The sequence below is a fragment of the Oncorhynchus gorbuscha genome, linkage group LG21, assembly GCF_021184085.1.
Source record: "Oncorhynchus gorbuscha isolate QuinsamMale2020 ecotype Even-year linkage group LG21, OgorEven_v1.0, whole genome shotgun sequence".
In the NCBI taxonomy this organism is placed as follows: domain Eukaryota; kingdom Metazoa; phylum Chordata; class Actinopteri; order Salmoniformes; family Salmonidae; genus Oncorhynchus; species Oncorhynchus gorbuscha.
This window is the reverse complement of record NC_060193.1, coordinates 13,605,096-13,625,811: the sequence shown is the minus strand read 5'-3', so window position 1 is coordinate 13,625,811 and position 20,716 is coordinate 13,605,096. Positions and strand designations below refer to the sequence as shown.

At 46.0% G+C, this 20,716-nt stretch overlaps 1 long non-coding RNA gene across 1 annotated transcript; it reads right to left on the bottom strand.

The window, feature by feature from the left end:
* Positions 1–18,323: 18,323 nt before the first annotated feature.
* LOC124007653 lies at positions 18,324–20,011 on the bottom strand. The gene is made up of 3 exons (XR_006833984.1): positions 19,207–20,011; positions 18,965–19,035; positions 18,324–18,731 (listed from the first exon to the last, which is right to left on the bottom strand). It is a non-coding gene; the product is annotated as an uncharacterized LOC124007653 (long non-coding RNA).
* Positions 20,012–20,716: the final 705 nt, after the last annotated feature.

Here is a 20,716-nt window from a genome sequence, read left to right as displayed (position 1 = left end):
AAGCCACAGAAGAACTAAACAGACGGGATAAGGCATCAGGCTTGGTGTTCTTGCTACCCGGACGGTAAGAAATCACAAACTCGAAACGAGCGAAAAACAACGCCCAACGAGCTTGACGGGCATTAAGTCGTTTGGCAGAACGGATGTACTCAAGGTTCTTATGGTCTGTCCAAACGACAAAAGGAACGGTCGCCCCCTCCAACCACTGTCGCCATTCGCCTAGGGCTAAGCGGATGGCGAGCAGTTCACGGTTACCCACATCATAGTTGCGCTCAGATGGCGACAGGCGATGAGAAAAATAAGCGCACGGATGAACCTTATCGTCAGACTGGAAGCGCTGGGATAGAATGGCTCCCACGCCTACCTCTGAAGCGTCAACCTCGACAATGAATTGTCTAGTGACGTCAGGAGTAACGAGGATAGGAGCGGACGTAAAACGTTCTTTTAGAAGATCAAAAGCTCCCTGGGCGGAACCGGACCACTTTCTTGACAGAAGTAAGAGCTGTGAGAGGGGCAGCAACTTGACCTTACGAATGAAACGCCGATGAAATTAGCGAAACCTAAAAAGCGCTGCAACTCGACACGTGACCTTGGAACGGGCCAATCACTGACAGCTTGGACCTTAGCGGAATCCATCTGAATGCCTTCAGCGGAAATAACGGAACCGAGAAAAGTAACGGAGGAGACATGAAAAGAGCACTTCTCAGCCTTTACGTAGAGACAATTCTCTAAAAGGCGCTGTAGAACACGTCGAACGTGCTGAACATGAATCTCGAGTGACGGAGAAAAAATCAGGATATCGTCAAGATAGACAAAAACAAAAATGTTCAGCATGTCTCTCAGAACATCATTAACTAATGCCTGAAAAACAGCTGGCGCATTGGCGAGACCGAACGGCAGAACCCGGTACTCAAAATGCCCTAACGGAGTGTTAAACGCCGTTTTCCACTCGTCCCCCTCTCTGATGCGCACGAGATGGTAAGCGTTACGAAGGTCCAACTTAGTAAAGCACCTGGCTCCCTGCAGAATCTCGAAGGCTGATGACATAAGGGGAAGCGGATAACGATTCTTAACCGTTATGTCATTCAGCCCTCGATAATCACGCAGGGCGCAGAGTACCGTCCTTCTTCTTAACAAAAAGAACCCCGCCCCGGCCGGAGAAGAAGAAGGCACTATGGTACCGGCGTCAAGAGACACAGACAAATAATCCTCGAGAGCCTTACGTTCGGGAGCCGACAGAGAGTATAGTCTACCTCGAGGAGGCGTGGTCCCTGGAAGGAGATCAATACTACAATCATACGACCGGTGAGGAGGAAGGGAGTTGGCTCGGGACCGACTGAAGACCGTGCGCAGATCATGATATTCCTCCGGCACTCCTGTCAAATCGCCAGGTTCCTCCTGAGAAGTAGGGAGAGAAGAAACGGGAGGGATGGCAGACATTAAACACTTCACATGACAAGAAACGTTCCAGGATAGGATAGAATTACTAGACCAATTAATAGAAGGATTATGACATACTAGCCAGGGATGACCCAAAACAACAGGTGTAAACGGTGAACGGAAAATCAAAAAAGAAATAGTCTCACTGTGGTTACCAGATACTGTGAGAGTTAAAGGTAGTGTCTCAAATTTGATACTGGGAAGATGACTACCATCTAAGGCAAACATGGGCGTAGGCTTGTCTAACGGTCTGAAAGGAATGTTATGTTTCCGAACCCATGCTTCGTCCATGAAACAACCCTCAGCCCCAGAGTCAATCAAGGCACTGCATGTAGCACCCGAACCGGTCCAGCGTAGATGGACCGACATAGTAGTACAAGATCTAGATGAAGGGACCTGAGTAGTAGCGCTCACCAGTAGCCCTCCGCTTACTGATGGGCTCTGGCCTCTTACTGGACATGAATTAACAAAATGTCCAGCAACTCCGCAACACAGGCGGTTGGTGATCCTCCGTTCCCTCTCCTTAGTCGAGATGCGAATCCCTCCCAGCTGCATGGGCTCAGTCTCAAAGCCAGAGGAGGGAGATGGTTGCGATGCGGAGCAGGGAAACACCGTTGATGCGAGCTCTCTTCCACGAGCCCGGTGACGAAGATCTACCCGTCGTTCTATGCGGATGGCGAGAGCAATCAAAGAGTCCACATCTGAAGGAACCTCCCGGGAGAGAATCTCATCCTTAACCACTGCGTGGAGTCCCTCCAGAAAACGAGCGAGCAGCGCCGGCTCGTTCCACTCACTAGAGGCAGCAAGAGTGCGAAACTCAATGGAATAATCCGTTATGGACCGTTCACCTTGGCATAAGGAAGCCAGGGCCCTAGAAGCCTCCCCACCAAAAACTGAACGGTCAAAAACCCGAATCATCTCCTCTTTAAAGTTCTGGAATTTGTTAGAGCAATCAGCCCTTGCCTCCCAGATAGCTGTGCCCCATTCTCGAGCCCGGCCAGTAAGGAGTGAAATGACGTAAGCAACTCGAGCTCTCTCTCTAGAGTATGTGTTGGGTTGGAGAGAGAACACAATCTCACACTGCGTGAGAAAGGGCGGCACTCAGTGGGCTGCCCGGAGTAGCAAGGTGGGTTATTAACCCTAGGTTCTGGAGGCTCGGCAGGCCAGGAAGTAACAGGTGGCACGAGACGTAGACTCTGGAACTGTCCAGAGAGGTCGGAAACCTGAGCGGCCAGGTTCTCCACGGCATGGCGAGCAGCAGACAATTCCTGCTCGTGTCTGCCGAGCATGGCTCCTTGGATCTTGACGGCAGTGTAAACAGCGTCTGAAGTCGCTGGGTCCATTCCTTGGTCGGTTCCTTCTGTCATGCAGGTGAAAGAGGACCCAAACGCGACTTAACAGAAACAGAGTTTATTAATGTTCAAAACGGAATAACTGAAATCCTCTAGATTTGTAGAGGGGAAAACAACTGGAGAAGCGGCCACAGACTGCAGGTCGCCTTTCGGGTTGGCAGGCCGTAGTCGACTGAGACACCTGCTCACACGCAGCGTCTGATGAAGGCACAAAACACGACAGAACAGGGTGATACACAATCACGGCAAAAAACACGACAGGACAGGGCGAAACGCAATCACAGCATGGTGAATACAATATAAGGAACCGACGGAACAGGAACGGATTACAAAGGAATAAATAGGGAATCTAATCAGGGGAAAGGATCGGGAACAGGTGTGGGAAGACTAAATGATGATTAGGGGAATAGGAACAGCTGGGAGCAGGAACGGAACGATAGAGAGAAGAGAGAGCGAGAGAGTGAGAGAGGGAGGGGGAGAGAGAGGGCTAGAAGGAGGGAAAGAACCAAATAAGACCAGCAGAGGGAAACGAATAGAATGGGAAGCACAGGGACAAGACAAGATAATAAATGACAAACATGACAGGGACAAGACGCTTGCTCATGTGTGCCAAATTTACAGTTGATTCTGATTCATAAAGGGAAACCTGCATGGGACATGTGTGCGCACTGTGTTATCAATCAGAATATTTTTGTGAGTAAGCACTTTCTGTGTTTTGTCAATATGCCACCTTTTAACTTGAATCCTCCACACAGTTTTATAAATGAGACCCCTGGACTGTTTGGACTTACCTGTTGGCAGTTTTGGACTCAGATCTACCGAGAACCCGATTTGTGTACCGAACCCTGCTATCCTCGACCAAGTCTGCGACCTGGGGTGCTCCAGAAACAAACATTAAAGCACTATCCTGTTTGATATAACTCTCTCTGGTGTTATTTTGTGTAGGTCTCCCACTGCATTTGTGTACAAACTCTCCTAAACCTGAAGAGAATTGTCACAGTATATATGGACACCCCTTCAAATGAGTGGATTCGGCTATTTCAGCCACACCCATTGCTGACAGGTGTGTAAAAGATTGCATGGCGGTGTGCTATCTCCTTAACAAACATTGGCAGTAGAATGTCCTTGCTGAAGAACTCAGTGACTTTCAACGTGGCACCGTCATAGGATTCCACCTTTCCAACAAGTCAGTTCATCAAATTTCTGCCCTGCTAGAGCTTCCCTGGTCAACTCTAGGTGCTGATATTGTGAAGTGGAAACGTCTAGGAGCAACAACGGCTCAGAGGTAGGAAGTTGTAGACCACACAAGCTCACAGAACAGGATTGCTGAAGCACATAGCCTGTAAAAATGGTTTGCTCTTGGTTGCAACACTCACTACCGATTTCCAAACTGCCTCTGGAAGCAACGTCAGCAGACAAACTGTTCGTCGGGAGCTTCATGAAATGGGTTTCCATGACTGAGCAGCTGCAAACAAGGCTAGGATCACCATGCGCAAAGCCAAGACTCGGCTTGAGTGCTGTAAAACTCGCCGCCATTGGACTATGGAGCAGTGGAAATGCGTTCTCTGGAATGATGAATCACGCTTCACCAACTGTCAATCTGACAGACAAGTCTTGGTTTGGCGGATGCCAGGAGAACGCTACCTGCCCAAATGCATAGGCCCAACTGTAAAGTTTGGTGGAGGAGGAATAATGGTCTGGGCTTTTTTTCATGGTTCAGGTCAGGTCCATTAGTTCCAGTGAAGAGAAATGTTAACACTACAGCACATTCTAGAAAATTCCGTGCTTCCAACTTTGTGGCAATAGTTTGGGGAAGGCCCAATCCTGTTTCAAACAGGGTGGACCGCTGTTTCAGTCAAAAGTATGCAAAGCTGTCAAGGCAAAGGGTGTTTACGTTGAAGAATCTCACAGATAAAACACATTTGGATTTGTTTAACACTTTTTTTGTTTATACATGATTCCATATGTTCTTTCATAGTTTTGATGTCTTCGCTTTTTACATTATAAAATGTAGAAAATAGTACAAATGAAGAAAAACCCAGGAATGAGTAGGTATGTCCAAACTTTTGACTGGTACTGTACAGTTGTATTTGCTGAGTTCATGTACAGAAGTTCAGGTATGTTTACCTGTGGCGATTCTTACCTCAATAACCATGTAGTATTCCATTAGACGCTACCTTGCCTTACTCTGTTAACTACCTAATTTTCCAACTTATTTAGTCAAGTAAATAAAGCCAAAATAATGAATTATCTGTAGCCTTCCTTTACAAGTGTTTGGGTCCTTGAAGTTTCCGAGTTAGATGACTTTCAGAATGAGAACATAGCCACTGACTGTTGATTTAATACTGTAATGAAACAGCAGGGAGCAGGTCTCGAACCCTCGACCTTCGAGCCCGAAGTCCGGTGCGCTATCGACTGTGCCGCAAAAGCATGCTCGTGCGGCAGAGTAGATTTCCGCGTTAACAAACCCAGGGTCGTTACACTACCCAGGGTGGTTACAATACTATTGTTGATATGGGACTGGTACAACAGTTAAGATAACTACGGATAGAGTTAATTAAAGGCATCTCTATATAAAACATTTCATTTGGATTTGTTTGGATAGGATAACTAAGTTAATTATAATACATTTGATCAAATGATTATTCCAGTAATTATTAAATAAATTATCTTGAATATCCAAAGTCACAACAGAGATGCCTTACAATAGATTATCCTCAAGATTACATTCTTACCCCATGACCTACGGTAACTGTACCTAATGTATTAGCAACTAAATATATACCTGCTTTTAGTTGCTTAAATTTGTAATAACCATAATTAATGTTCTGTAAATGTACATACTTTTGGAGCTCATTGAATATTCAAGTATTGGGACAGTGATAGATTTTCTGTTGTTTTTGCTTTATGGGGTATTTTGTGAAATTGATAATAATTGTAATTTCTTTAATACATTTTAGAATAAATCTGTAACGTAATAAAATGGGGAAAAAGTAAAGGGCTCTGAATACATTTCGAATGCAATATGTATGTGTATATACAGCACCAGTCAAAAGTTTGGACACACCTACTCATTCCAGGATTTTTCTTTATTTGTACAATTTCCTACATTGTAGAATAATAGTGAAGAGATAGCAACTATGAAATAACACATATGGAATCATGTAGAAACCAAACAAGTGTTAAACAAATATATATATTTGAGATTCTTCCAAGGAGCAACCCTTTGCCTTGATGACAGCTTTGCCCACTCTTGGCATTGTTTGGGATGAATCAGAATTAGTTGGGTAACATAGATAAGATGTTTTATTTTCATAATATGCTTGTGAGCTTCGTTTAGGAGACCAAACTGAACGATAATTTATAGCCAATGCTGTCTGGCGATGGGATACCCCTCTCTCAAGTAAAATCTTTCCTTGTGAAAGTTCCTATTATCTGTGTTTTGTCTTTTTTTATTTTTTTTTATTCACCTTTATTTAACCAGGTAGGCTAGTTGAGAACAAATTCTCATTTGCAACTGCGACCTGGCCAAGATAAAGCATAGCAGTGTGAGCAGACAACACAGAGATACACATGGAGTAAACAATTAACAAGTCAATAACACAGTAGAGAAAAAAAGGGGAGTCTATATACATTGGTGCAAAAGGCATGAGGTAGGCGAATAATTACAATTTTGCAGATTAACACTGGAGTGATAAATTATCAGATGGTCATGTACAGGTAGAGATATTGGTGTGCAAAAGAGCAGAAAAGTAAATAAATAAAAACAGTATGGGGATGAGGTAGGTACAAATGGGTGGACGCTATTTGCCGATAGACTATGTACAGCGATCGGTTAGCTGCTCAGATAGCAGATGTTTGAAGTTGGTGAGGGAGATAAAAGTCTCCAACTTCAGCGATTTTTGCAATTCGTTCCAGTCACAGGCAGCAGAGAACTGGAACAAGGTGGCCAAATGAGGTGTTGGCTTTAGGGATGATCAGTGAGATACACCTGCTGGAGCGCGTGCTACGGATGGGTGTTGCCATCGTGACCAGTGAACTGAGATAAGGCGGAGCAATCCTTGGGCCCACTGAGAATCGCCCGCAGCAAGAGCAACATCATTGATATATACAGAAAAAAGAGTCGGCCCGAGGATTGAACCCTGTGGCACCCCCAAAGAGACTTCCAGAGGACCGGACAGCATGCCCTCCGATTTGACACACTGAACTCTGTCTGCAAAGTAATTGGTGAACCAGGCAAGGCAGTCATCCGAAAAACCGAGGCTACTGTGTCTGCCAATAAGAATATGGTGATTGACCGAGTCGAAAGCCTTGGCAAGGTCGATGAAGACGGCTGCACAGTACTAGCACTGTCTTTTATCGATGGCGTTTATGATATCGTTTAGTACCTTGAGCGTGGCTGAGGTGCACCCGTGACCGGCTCGGAAACCAGATTGCACAGCAGAGAGGGTACGGTGGGATTCGAGATGGTCAGTGACCTGTTTGTTGACTTGGCTTTCGAAGACCTTAGATAGGCAGGGCCGGATGGATATAGGTCTGTAACAGTTTGGGTCCAGGGTGTCTCCACCCTTGAAAAGGGGGATGACTGCGGCAGCTTTCCAGTCCTTGGGGATCACAGACGATATGAAAGAAAGGTTGAACAGGCTGGTAATAGGGGTTGCGACAATGGCGGCATATAGTTTCAGAAATAGAGGGTCCAGATTGTCAAGCCCAGCTGATTTGTACGGGTCCAGGTTTTGCAGCTCTTTCAGAACATCTGCTATCTGGATTTGGGTAAAGGAGAACCTGGAGAGGCTTGGGCGAGTAGCTGCGGGGGGCGGAGCTGTTGGCCGAGGTTGGAGTAGCCAGGCGGAAGGCATGGCCAGCCGTTGAGAAATGCTTGTTGAAGTTTTTGATGATCATGGATTTATCGGTGGTGACCGTGTTACCTAGCCTCAGTGCAGTGGGCAGCTGGGAGGAGGTGCTCTTGTTCTCCATGGACTTTACAGTGTCCCAGAACTTTTTGGAGTTGGAGCTACAGGATGCAAACTTCTGCCTGAAGAAGCTGGCCTTAGCTTTCCTGACTGACTGCGTGTATTGGTTCCTGACTTCCCTGAACAGTTGCATATCGCGGGGACTGTTTGATGCTATTGCAGTCCGCCACAGGATGTTTTTGAGCTGGTCGAGGGCAGTCAGGTCTGGAGTGAACCAAGGGCTATATCTGTTCTTAGTTCTGCATTTTTTGAACGGAGCATGCTTATCTAAAATGGTGAGGAAGTTACTTTTAAAGAATGACCAGGCATCCTCAACTGACGGGATGAGGTCAATGTCCTTCCAGGATACCCGGGCCAGGTCGATTAGAAAGGCCTGCTCACAGAAGTGTTTAGGGAGCGTTTGACAGTGATGAGGGGTGGTCGTTTGACTGCGGCTCCGTAGCGGATTCAGGCAATGAGGCAGTGATCGCTGAGATCCTGGTTGAAGACAGCGGAGGTGTATTTGGAGGGCCAGTTGGTCAGGATGACGTCTATGAGGGTGCCCTTGTTTACAGATTTAGGGTTGTACCTGGTGGGTTCCTTGATGATTTGTGTGAGATTGAGGGCATCTAGCTTAGATTGTAGGACTGCCGGGGTGTTAAGCATATCCCAGTTTAGGTCACCTAACAGAACAAACTCTGAAGCTAGATGGGGGGCAATCAATTCACAAATGGTGTCCAGGGCACAGCTGGGTGCTGAGGGGGGTCGGTAAGCAGGCGGCAACAGTGAGAGACTTATTTCTGGAGAGAGTAATTTTCAAGATTAGTAGTTCGAACTGTTTGGGTATGGACCTGGAAAGTATGACATTACATTGCAGGCTATCTCTGCAGTAGACTGCAACTCCTCCCCCTTTGGCAGTTCTATCTTGACGGAAGATGTTATAGTTGGGTATGGAAATCTCAGAATTTTTGGTGGCCTTCCCGAGCCAGGATTCAGACACGGCAAGGACATCAGGGTTAGCAGAGTGTGCTAAAGCAGTGAGTAAAACAAACTTAGGGAGGAGGCTTCTGATGTTGACATGCATGAAACCAAGGCTTTTTCGATCACAGAAGTCAACAAATGAGGGTGCCTGGGGACATGCAGGGCCTGGGTTTACCTCCACATCACCCGCGGAACAGAGGAGGAGTAGTATGAGGGTGCGGCAAAAGGCTATCAAAACTGGTCGCCTAGAGCGTTGGGGACAGAGAATGAAAGGAGCAGATTTCTGGGCATGGTAGAATATATTCAGGGCATAATGCGCAGACAGGGGTATGGTGGGGTGCGGGTACAGCGGAGGTAAGCCCAGGCACTGGGTGATGATGAGAGAGGTGTATCTCTGGACATGCTGGTTGTAATGGGTGAGGTCACCGCATGTGTGGGAGGTGGGACAAAGGAGGTATCAGGGGTATGAAGAGTGGATCTAGGGGCTCCATTGTAAACTAAAACAATGATAATTAACCTGAACAACAGTATACAAGGCATATTGACATTTGAGAGAGACATACAGTAATCACAGGTGTTGAATTGGGAGAGCTAGCTAAAACAGTAGCTAAAACAGTAGGTGAGACAACAACAGCTAATCAGATAGCACAACAACAGCAGGTAAAATGGCGTAGGCTAGGCAGGGGGGGTCAGATTAACTACACACAGAGCCTGAGTGCGGCTGGGGCCGACAGATAAAACATAAACAAGCAGAATGGAATACCGTGATTAATGGACAGTCTAGCACACATCAGCTATGTAGCCAAGTGATCAGTGTACAGGGGGGCAGCGGTGGATGGGGCAGGGAAGCTGGACTGGCGAGTGTTATCCAGGTTAAAAACAGTTAGCAGTGGCTAACAATGACTAAATAGCTTGTAGCTAGTTAGCTGGTTAGACTCTGGAGGTTCTTGAGTGTGTTCTAAAATTTAAAAATAATAGCGATTCCGTATCACATTGAGTGAGGCAGGTTACCGGAAGGTATAAACAGATAAAAATCGAAAAGAGAAAGTAAATATGGGTCCAGTGAGTGTTCGGGACGCGGCGATTCAGACGGTTAGCAGGCCTGTGCTAACAAGCTAACAGTTAGTAGGCCAGGGCTAAACAAGGTAGCAGTTAGCAGGCCGAATTAGCAAGCAAGCAAGGACATTGCGATGGGGTGAGTCTGTTTATTCCTCTTCATGCGGTGACATCGATAGACCGGTCGAGGGTCCGAATATTGTAGCCCAGGAGTATGCTTCGGTGGTAGCACAGGAGCTCTGGTCGGGCTAGCTTCAAGCTAAGTGGGTGGAAACGCTAGCCAGGAGTAATCATCCGGGGTTACGGTTAGCTAGATAGCTAGCTGTGAAGAATCCAGCTGAAAATGTTCCGTTTGCGGTGGGAATCCGGTGGGAATCCGGGGATAAAAAATAATAGGTCCGTTATGCTCTGGTTAGAGTCGCGTTGTTCGAACTGGCGAGAGCTTTCCGAGCTAAAGGTTAGCTGATGACCGGATAGCTGAAGACCGCTAGCAATGGTTTGCTGACTGATAGCTGGTAGCTAGCTGGTAGTTAGCTGGCTAGCTTCAGTTGAGGGATTTCGGATGCAAAGTAGATATAAGTACTTTAGAAGAAAATAGCTACATTGGGTGAGGCGTGTTTCAGGAGAGTATTTAGAAGTTGAGGTTTAACAAAATGTTTTAAAAGATATGCGAAGAAAATATGTTTTAAAATATAAAAAACGATATATACAAGGGACACGATACGACAAGACGTTCGACTGCTATGCCATCTTGGGACCTAAGATGTCATGTCGACTAGGGGGGTGGATCTTTGCTATAAAAGATCTCAGTTGCGAAATGTTGACAACTCTCAACGTTTCATTAGAGATACTGAAATGTTGAAAGTCAAAATGCTATTGCAAAAGCTTAATTATTATTAAAGGTGAAGATTAACCTCTGGTGACTCCCCATCCCGCGTGCGGGAGCGTAATCATCGACTGACACTAATTAGCATAACGCAACGGACATAAATATTCCTAGAAATGATTCCTATTCATGAAAATCACAAGTGAAATATATTGAGACACAGTTTGACATTTTGTTAATCACCCTGTCATCTTAGATTTTCTAAATATGCTTTACAGCCGAAGCTAGACAAGCATTTGTGTAAGTTTATCGATAGCCTAGCATAGCATTTTGTCCAGCTAGCAGCAGGTAACTTGGTCACGGAAATCGGAAAAGCAATGAAATTAAATTGTTTACCTTTGATAAGCTTCGGATATTTTCAATCACGAGACTCCCAGTTAGATAGCCAATGTTCATTTTTTCCAAAAATATTATTTTTGTAGGCGAAATAGCTCCGTTTGTTCTTCACGTTTGGCTGAGAAATTGCCCAGAAATTGCAGTCACGAAAACGGCGAAAAATATTCCAAATGAGCTCCATAATATCGACAGAAACATGGCAAACGTTGTTTATAATCAATCCTCAAGGTGTTTTTCAAATATCCATTCGATAATATATCCACCGGGACAATTGGTTTTTCAGTAGGACCGATTGGAATAATGGCTACCTCCGTATTTTACGCGAGAATCACTCTGGGAGTTATCAGGTGACCAGTTGCGCAATGTAGCAGCTTACGGGTATTCTTCAACATAAATACGTAAAAATACATCACAATGCTGTAGACACCTTGGGGAATATGGAGAAAGAGTAATCTGGTTGATAGCCCATTCACTGCTCAAATGGGACGCATTGGAACGCAGAGCTTTCAAAAGATGAGTCACCTCCGGATTGGATTTTTCTCAGGCTTTCGCTCAGTTCTGTTATACTCACAGACAATATTTTTACAGTTTTGGAAACTTTAGAGTGTTTTCTATCCTAAGCTGTCAATTATATGCATATTCTAGCATCTTGTCCTGACAGAATATCCCGTTTACTACGGGAACATTATTTTTCCAAAGATGAAAATACTGCCCCCTAGTCACAAAAGGTTATTAAGCATAACTATGACTGGTGTGTGATTTGCTCTCTCATCATTTGGTAATTAAGGAAATTTCCATGACATTTGGCGACGGGGATGGGATGTGAATCTTCACTCGGTGACCGCTCCCGACGACCTAGGTAATCGTGCACAAGGGATCCCTAAAACTCAGGATCTCAGGGAGACCACACTTCGGGAACTGAGAAGATGGACCAACCTGAGATCGGAGAGGCAGCGAGCCGAGTGGATACCACATCCCAAATATAGTAAAAAATCAAATAAAAACAGGTGAGGTGAGCAAACCACACTTGAAGTTGAGTTGGATAGGATTTAGAGCCGTCCTGACACTGAATTGATCACAGTGGGGATTGGTGCGGTCTGTGGGGGTGAGGGGCCAAGGTGACTGTGTGTTCTGTGTGAAACACGGTACTTGGTGAAGCCCTATTGGAAGAAGGACTTCATTCTGAAGGTGTCTGTGTGACTGTCTAAGTGACCCTCAGAGGTGGTGAATTCCAATTATTTTAAATGTGCTAGCTAGGTATGCCCTGGGTTACTCTGTGTGAGTATTTTGTTTTGTAGGAGCGTTCTGTGTAGGCGCGGTAGGTTGACTCTGTGTGGGTAACCTTTTTATGTTCTGATGTTCTGTGTGGACATCGGGCCAGTTCTGTGTGAGCATCTGACCAATCCTGTGTGGGTGATCATTAAAATTCTGTGTGAGTACTTAAGGAATTCCTGTTATAACGGTTTTTCTCTCCCTGTGTGTGTGTGTGTGTGTGTGTGTGTGTGTGTGTGTGTGTGTGTGTGTGTGTGTGTGTGTGTGTGTGTGTGTGTGTGTGTGTGTGTGTGTGTGTGTGTGTGTGTGTGTGTGTGTGTGTGTGTGTGTGTGTGTGTGTGTGTGTGTGAGAGATTTTGTGTTTGTGTGTGTGTGTTTGACTAAGGAGCCATGGGCACGTGCGAGTGCAAAGAACCAGGCATTCCGGACCCTCCTACTGGAGCCTTGAAGGTTATGGTAGATAAATGGTGTAGGGATGTTCTGGAACAGGTACTTCTATGGCATAGTGGTTTTCCTTTGACAGGGACACTAAGTGTGACGCTGTTAGATGAGATAAGACAGAGATTGGTAGAGAAGGAAGGTAAACTAGGAAAAAAGGATCAAATTGACTGGGTGAAATTCAGCAAATGGGAAAGGGAAGCTGACAAATGGAAGAAAAGACAGGACACATTTCGGGGAAAACCCTCTCAGAATATGATAGTTCAGACTGAGGAAGGATAAAAGAAGGGGAAAGATGAAACAGTGAGAAGGAATAGGAAGGATGATGATGACAGAGACTGTCTCCCTCCCTTACTGTACTCTTCAAACTCTCTACCCAGTGTTCCCGGACCTCCCTCCTCCTCAGCCGCCTCCTGCTGATTCGCTGGATGCAAGACCACTACAACCTGCAGCCCCACCCCCTGTCTCTCCCAACACCACGGTGATTGATCGTCTGGCACGGAGCCTGGCTGAAGTCCTGACTCCGGCCAGTCTCTCTGGAGGCTCGCTGGAGGCGCAGTGGGGGGAGCACGCCAGAAGGGTAAACAAATCAACAATCCTTTTCTCGAGGCTCCTCCACTCAGCTCCAAGGAGGAAAGTGAGGACAAAGGGGCACCCCAGCTGACTCCCCCGTTGAAGGACTGTCTACGGGCCAGGACGGAGAGGCGTGTCTCTACCCCCTTCCCACACGACCCAGCATCAGACATGTATCATCAATACCCTCTGATGGCCTGTCCCAACCCTCAGCCTCGACCTGATGATGCTAATGCTGCTGCTGCCGCAGCATGGAACCCCATTGTGTACGTCCAGAGGACGTGGAGACATGATGAAATCAAAGACATTGTAGAGGACCTACCAGAGCCAAGTAAGGACGCTGTGAAATATTCAGCAGAGATGAGGGTATTGGTGGGTCAGTACAAACCATCTGCTGCTGAGATAGCCCATATCTGTAAAAAATAAACTGGGACTCAGTTGGGCGGATGTACAGGGACAGTTTGATTGCAACTACCTGTGGGCCGAGAATGGCGCATATCAGGACCAGATAACGGAGCTGCTGGCCAGGATTGTGGAGATGTATCCAACTAAGACCGACTGGACTGCTATCAGAGAATGCACTATGAAGAAAGAGGAGGGCCTGGAGGCTTTCAGAAAGAGACTTGAGACCTGTTTCAGGCTACACAGTGGTATCAGACCAAACGAACATGCATATGGGGATCTGCTGAAAGACGCCCTGGTGAGGGGTCTGACACCGGGCCTGGAGAAAGCTGTGAGGATTACCTGCATCCGTTAGGAGCCATTAGCAACGGTGGTACAGCACTGCAAGCATGCTAAGAGACAACAAAGTGCTCAGAAGGAAGAAAAAATAAAGGAAGAAAAAGTAAAGACACAGAAACTACAGGCTGCACCGATGACGTTTTACCAGGGAGCAGCCCCAGCAGGGACAAGACAAGGAGGTGGAGTGCGCAGGTGCTACAACTGTGGGAAGCCGGGTCATTTTTCTGCTGACTGCTCCGAGCCAACGAATCCACAGAGGAACAAAGGCAGGAGCGGACCGAGAAGAGGGGCCCGAGAGGAGGGGGCAAGAGGAGGAGGAAAAGGAGCACATGCATGGACAGCCCCATTCCAACAACAGCCGTGGCAGCCACCTCCCAACCAATGGCAGATCGGGCCACCACACGGGGTCCAGCAACAGCAACAGTGGGGACCACAAGGAGTCCCTCCAGGCAGAGGACAACCTGGAGCCTGGCAGACGGGGCCGTCGGCACAGACGCCCCTGTACAATCCAGGACAGGAACAGGAGAATGATTATTGAGATGATGAGAAGACAGGGACAGTTGTGCTAAAATCCTCAGAGCAACAAGAGCATTTGTTTTTAAAGTGTCACACCCTTCCGAGAGTAGAGCCAACAGTGGAGGCTTGCGTCAATGGTGAGTCATTAATATTTCTTGTTGATACTGGGGCTGCTATGTCTGTCATTAACTGCAAGGCTATGATAAAACCTCCCATGTCTAATGAAATAGTCAAAACTGTAGGGGCTTCAGGCCTCCCACTCAAAGAGCAGGTAAGCATGCCTCTGCCTGTCTCCTTTTGTGAGGACAAGTGTCAACATCATTTTCTCTACTCTGATCACTGTCCTGACAATCTGATGGGCAGGGACCTCCTGTGTAAACTAGGCATCAACATAACATGTGGCCGAACCGGTTTAACTTTTATTCATGAGGAAGAGGAGGAAGTGGTGGAGCAATTGATGTTAATGTCTGAGTGTTGTGACTGGTATTATGCATGGGATGTTGATGACGAGGTGCCCAATATTGCTCGTGTTTTCACAATGGCCAAAACCCATTGGGGCCACGAGGGCAGTTTCATGTCTGAAGCAGGCTTACAATGCACCTCCCATTTTTCACCATTGACAAGAGATCTCCATTTTGAGAAACAATGGCTGTGTGATACATTACAGAATGGGTCAGTGCAGTGTGAGGGTTTATACTGTAGCAGTGATTTCTGTGCGTTAGGGGTTAATCTAACCCCTGCACAGAAACAGCTCTACCTGTTTGAGGATAGCGCACCACATGTGTCCCTGGCAAAATCAGACAGAGTAGAATGGGTGGATACTGGAATTTGGATGAAATGCTTGGTTGATGCTACAGACTGGGAGATGCACCCTGATGGGTCAACTTATTCACCCAGCACACTGACAAGTTGTTACCCACTCAGTTGTGGAACACCAACTGAGAGGGGTGTGCATGGTGTTGATCAGGTTTCTTTTTCTACCAATGTCATGTTGTTGAGTGAAGACCCACCCCTCCTGAGAGGGGTCCCTGAATGCCTATGGGCAAGGGACAAGTATGATTTTGGGAGAATAAAGGGAGCTGAGCCAATGGTAGTCACTCCTAAAGATACCAGGCGCCCATCTAGGGCACTGTATCCACTCAGTAGGGAGGCAATAGCAGGTATTACTTCTGTTCATGCATCCTTGTTGGTGCTTTAATTCCCTGTCCAGAATCACCCTGTAACACCCCTATCTTGCCTGTTAGAAAACCTTCAGGTGATTGGAGATTTGTCCAGGACTTAAGGCCTGTGAACGATACAGTTTTTGCCCGTGCCCCGGTGGTTCCTAATGTTACTACACTGTTGGGGGCGGTACCACCCACAGCAGAGTGGTTCTCTGTGATTGATTTGACAAATGCATTTTTCAGTATTCCAGTGGCACCAGAATCTCAATTCTTTTCAGCGGCTTTAGCACAAAATCTGGAGTGTTTTATACCCCCTGGGGGCAGCACTCTGATTCAGCATGTGGATGATTTGTTGTTGTGCTCCAGCTCAGTGGAAACTTGTGAAACTGACACTCGGGCTCTGTTGATATTTCTCGCTGAGAATGGCCACAAAGTTTCAATGAAGATGTTACAGTTGGTTTCACAGACAGTGAGGTATTTGGGTCATGACATCTCTCCCAATGGCAGGCAGCTGGGTAAAGAGAGGATACAGGCGATTCTCTCTGTCCCACAGCCGGTTACTCAACGACACATGATGCCAGTGACTGGTATGGCAGGGTATTGTAGGGCGTGGTTACCTGACTATGCTGAGGTGGTGCAGCCGCTTGCTGACCTTATTTATGGCCACAAAATAGCTATGAATGACAAAATTAAGTGGACACCAGAGGGTCTGACTGCTCTGACCAGACTGAAACAACTCATGACTACTTCTCCCTGTTTGGGGCTCCCTGACCATTCTAAAACTTTTAACCTCTTTGTTTGTGAGAAAAATGGTTTTATGTCATCTGTTTTAACACAGGAACATGGAGGAAAGCAGCGCCCAGTTGGGTATTATTCCAAACAGCTGGACAGTGTGGCCAGAGGTCTGGTTTGTTGTTTGAGAGCTGTGGCTGCTGCTACTGAAGCTGTGTTGGCTTGTGCAGACATTGTTGCCATGCCGTGAACTCACTGTACACGTTCCTCATGCTGTACATGCTCTTATTTCACAGGCAAAGACGGCCCATCTAACACCAGCTCGACTGCTCCATTATCAGAATGTTCTTCTGACAATGTGTCATGTGACCCTGAAGAGGTTCACTGTGTTAAATCCTGCTACTTTGTTGCCCACCGAGGATGATGGAGAGCCGCACGACTGTGCTGAACTGGTGGAGCTTGTCTCTAAACCAAGGTCGGATTTAACTGATGTCCCTTTGCAAAATGCACATTTGGAACTGTTTGTAGATGGCTCTGCTCAGAGTTCTGAGAAAGGAGAACCATTGGTTGCGTATGCGGTTACTACGGTTACTACTGCCTCAACCACACTGGAAAGTGCTAAATGACCCTCCCACCTTTCTGCTCAAGCAGCAGAACTCTTTGCTCTCACTAGAGCTGGCATATTAGCTAAAGGCCAGTCTGCTACATGATTTTGGTACTCTGTGGAAACAGCACAGCTTCCTGACCTCCTCTGGTAAGACGATCTCTCATTCAAAACTTGTTGATAACTTGCTAAAAGCTATTTTGCTCCCTTCTGAAATTGCTGTTTGTAAGTGCCTTGCTCATACTAACTCTTCCGACCCTGTCTCCAAAGGTAATGCTATGGCTGACTTGGCAGCTAAGGCAGCAGCTGTCTCCTTGGAGGCCCCTGTGTTACAGATGGTTTTACTTCCTGATCATAACCTCTTCTCTCCCACTGATATCTCTGACTTGCAATCCTCTGTAGGTCCTGTTGAGTTGAGGAAGTGGAAACGACGATGTACATATGACCAGGTGCAGAAACTCTGGCTGTTTCCCCTACTTAGCTATGTTGTCACATGGAAGGGATCATGTGTCAAAGGGGGGAGTTGTTGATTTTGTAAATACATTTTAGTTTGCACCTGGATTTTCTGTGTTTGCTGAACAATGTTGTGCAAAATGTGTGATTTGTATGACTAACAACATGGGAAGAGGGATTCCCATACCACTGTCGGCTCATCCGACCCCTGAAGGACCATTTGAACACATAATGATGGATTTGATTGAACTCTCTCCTTGTCAAGGTTACAAATATTGTCTGGTGATAGTGGATGCCTTCTCCAAGTGGGTAGAGGCATTCCCATGTCGACATTCCACTGCTATGGCAGTAGCCAAGAATCTCCTTAGGGAGATCATCCCAAGGTGGGGGTTACGATCTAAAGTAACCAGCGACAATGGCTCCCACTTTGTAAACCTGGTGATACAGAACTTGTCTGAGACTGCAGATAGACCTCAGGAAAAGTATGATCTCTGTAATTGCAAACAAAGGTTTCTGTACCAAATATTAAGTTCTGCTTTTCTGATGTATCAAATACTTATGTCATGCAATAAAATGCAAATTATTTACTTAAAAATCATTCAATGTGATTTTCTGGATTTTTGTTTTAGATTCCGTCTCTCACAGTTGAAGTGTACTTACCTATGATAAAAATGAAAGACCTCTACATGCTTTGTAAGTAGGAAAGCCTGCAATATCGGCCGTGTATCAAATACTTGTTCTCCCCACTGTATCTAGAAAGACTCACATCTGTAATCACTGTCAAAGGTGAAAGGTGAAAACTTAGCTAATCAAGATATATTCGTGTTTTATTGTTCATGTATACATTTTTTACAATATTATAATTTTTCTTCAACTATATTTAGTGTAGATCGTTGACAAAAAAATACATTTAAATACATTTTAATCCCACTTTGTAACACAACAAAATGTGGGAAACATCAAGGGGTGTGAACTTTCTGAATGCACTGTAGAAATTTAGTTGCCTAATACATTAGGTCTAGTTACCGTAGGTCATGTGGTAATAATGTAGTATTGAGGACAATCTATTGTAAGGTATGTGTGTAAGCTATCTTTGTGATCAGGTTTGCATTATAATCTGTCTGTGTTTTATCTCCAGTGTCGTCCTCCTCTTCCCCCGGTCAACTAGCTCTGAATGATTCTCAATCGCAGTGTAAAGGTCTCTGGCAGCCCTCGTCTGATCAGTTCTGCTTCAAGCTGGAACAAACAAAGGGGTTACATCATTTAGTAAACGAGTTAACGCTACATTCCTATCCTCTTCACGCTCCTTCCCTTCATTCACTTCACTTTCCATCGTTATTCAATATCCTCATTTGATAAAGCAAATTTACACTTAAATCCCATTGAGTGAGGTTTTTCCTCATTCTATAATCATTTTTGGAGATTAAATGAATTCATTATAAAATGAAGTGTTTGAGAGCGACTCTCACCTGCTTCAAGATCTCAGATTCGGTTAGGTATCTCGTCATGTCCAATTTCAACCTCAGTATTAACTTATATCCTGTGGAGACACAATGAGAAATGATAAAAACAAACATGAAACAAAACAAACAGACTGACAGTAAGACAGACAGACAAGCAGGTACCGTAATACATGAAAATAAGGAGATTTGACAAGGTTGACCACTATTACCAATTTCATTAGATATTAAGTAAAGTAAATCACACTTACTAAGCCCACTATTCGTGGTTGACTGTCCGGCAGGTGGAGTTGTAGTGCTCATTTGTGTAGTTTTTGATAGCTCAGTAGAGGATGTTGTAGCGGGAGTTGCAGTTGTTTTAGTTAGAACTACCATTGTGAAATTAACTGAATGTATTGTTGTTGTAGTAGGATCTGTAGTTGTTGTATTAGGAGCTGTAGTTGTTGTATTAGGAGCTGTAGTTGTTGTATTAGGAGCTGTAGTTGCTGTATTAGGAGCTGTGGATGTTGTATTAGGAGCTGTGGTTGTTCTATTAGGAGCCGTGGTTGCCGTAGTAGGAGCTGTGGTTGCCGTAGTAGGAGCTGTGGTTACCGTAGTAGGAGCTGTGGTTGTCATAGCTGGAGCTGCGGTTGTTGCTGTAGGAACACTAGTTGTCGTACTTAGAAGTGATTTTGCCGTAGTAAGATCTGTCTTAGTTGTGTTATGAATGGTTGTTGTCATATTAGAAGCAGCAGTTATGGCTCTTGTAGGAATTGCGGTTGTCGTAGAAGGAGCTGCGGATGTCATAGTAGGAGCTGCGGTTGTAAGAGCTTCGGTTGTCGTAGTAGGAGCTGCGGTTGTTGTAGTAGGAGCTGCGGTTGTAGGAGCTTCGGTTGTTGTAGTAAGAGCTGCGGTTGTCGTAGTAGGAGCTGCTGTTGTCGTAGTAGGAGCTGCGGTTATCGTAGTAGGAGCTGCGGTTGTTGTAGTAGGAGCTGCGGTTGTCGTAGTAGGAGCTGCGGTTGTCGTAGTAGGAGCTGCGGTTGTAGGAGCTTCGGTTGTCGTAGTAGGAGCTGCGGTTGTCGTAGTAGGAGCTGCTGTTGTCGTAGTAGGAGCTACGGTTGTCGTAGTAGGAGCTGCGGTTGTAGGAGCTTCGGTTGTCGTAGTAGGAGCTGCGGTTGTCGTAGTAGGAGCTGCAGTTGTCGTAGTAAGAGCTGCTGTTGTCGTAGTAGGAGCTGCTGTTGTCGTAATAGGAGCTGCGGTTGTCGTAATAGGAGCTGCGGTTGTCGTAGTAGGAGCTGCGGTTGCTAGTAGGAGCTTCGGTTGTCGTAGTAAGAGCTGCGGATGTCATAGTAGGAGCTGTGGTTGTCGTAGTAGGAGATTCGGTTGTCTTAGTAGGAGCTACGGTTGTCGTAGTAGGAGCTGCTGTTGTCGTAGTAGGAGCTGCGGTTGTCGTAATAGGAGCTGCGGTTGTCGTAGTAGGAGCTGCGGTTGTTGTAGTAGAAGCTTCGGTTGTCGTAGTAAGAGCTGTTGTTGTCGTAGTAGGTGCTGCGGTTGTAGGAGTTTCGGTTGTCGAAGTAAGAGCTGCGGTTGTCGAAGTAAGAGCTGCGGTTGTCGTAGTAAGAGGTGCGGTTGTCGTAGTAAGAGCTGCAGTTGTAGGAGCTGTGGTTGTCGTAGTAGGATCTGCGGTTGTCGTAGTAGGACCTGCGGTTGTCGTAGTAGGCGCTGCTGTTGTCGTAGTAGAAGCTGCGGTTGTCGTAGTAGGAGCTGCGGTTGTAGGAGCTG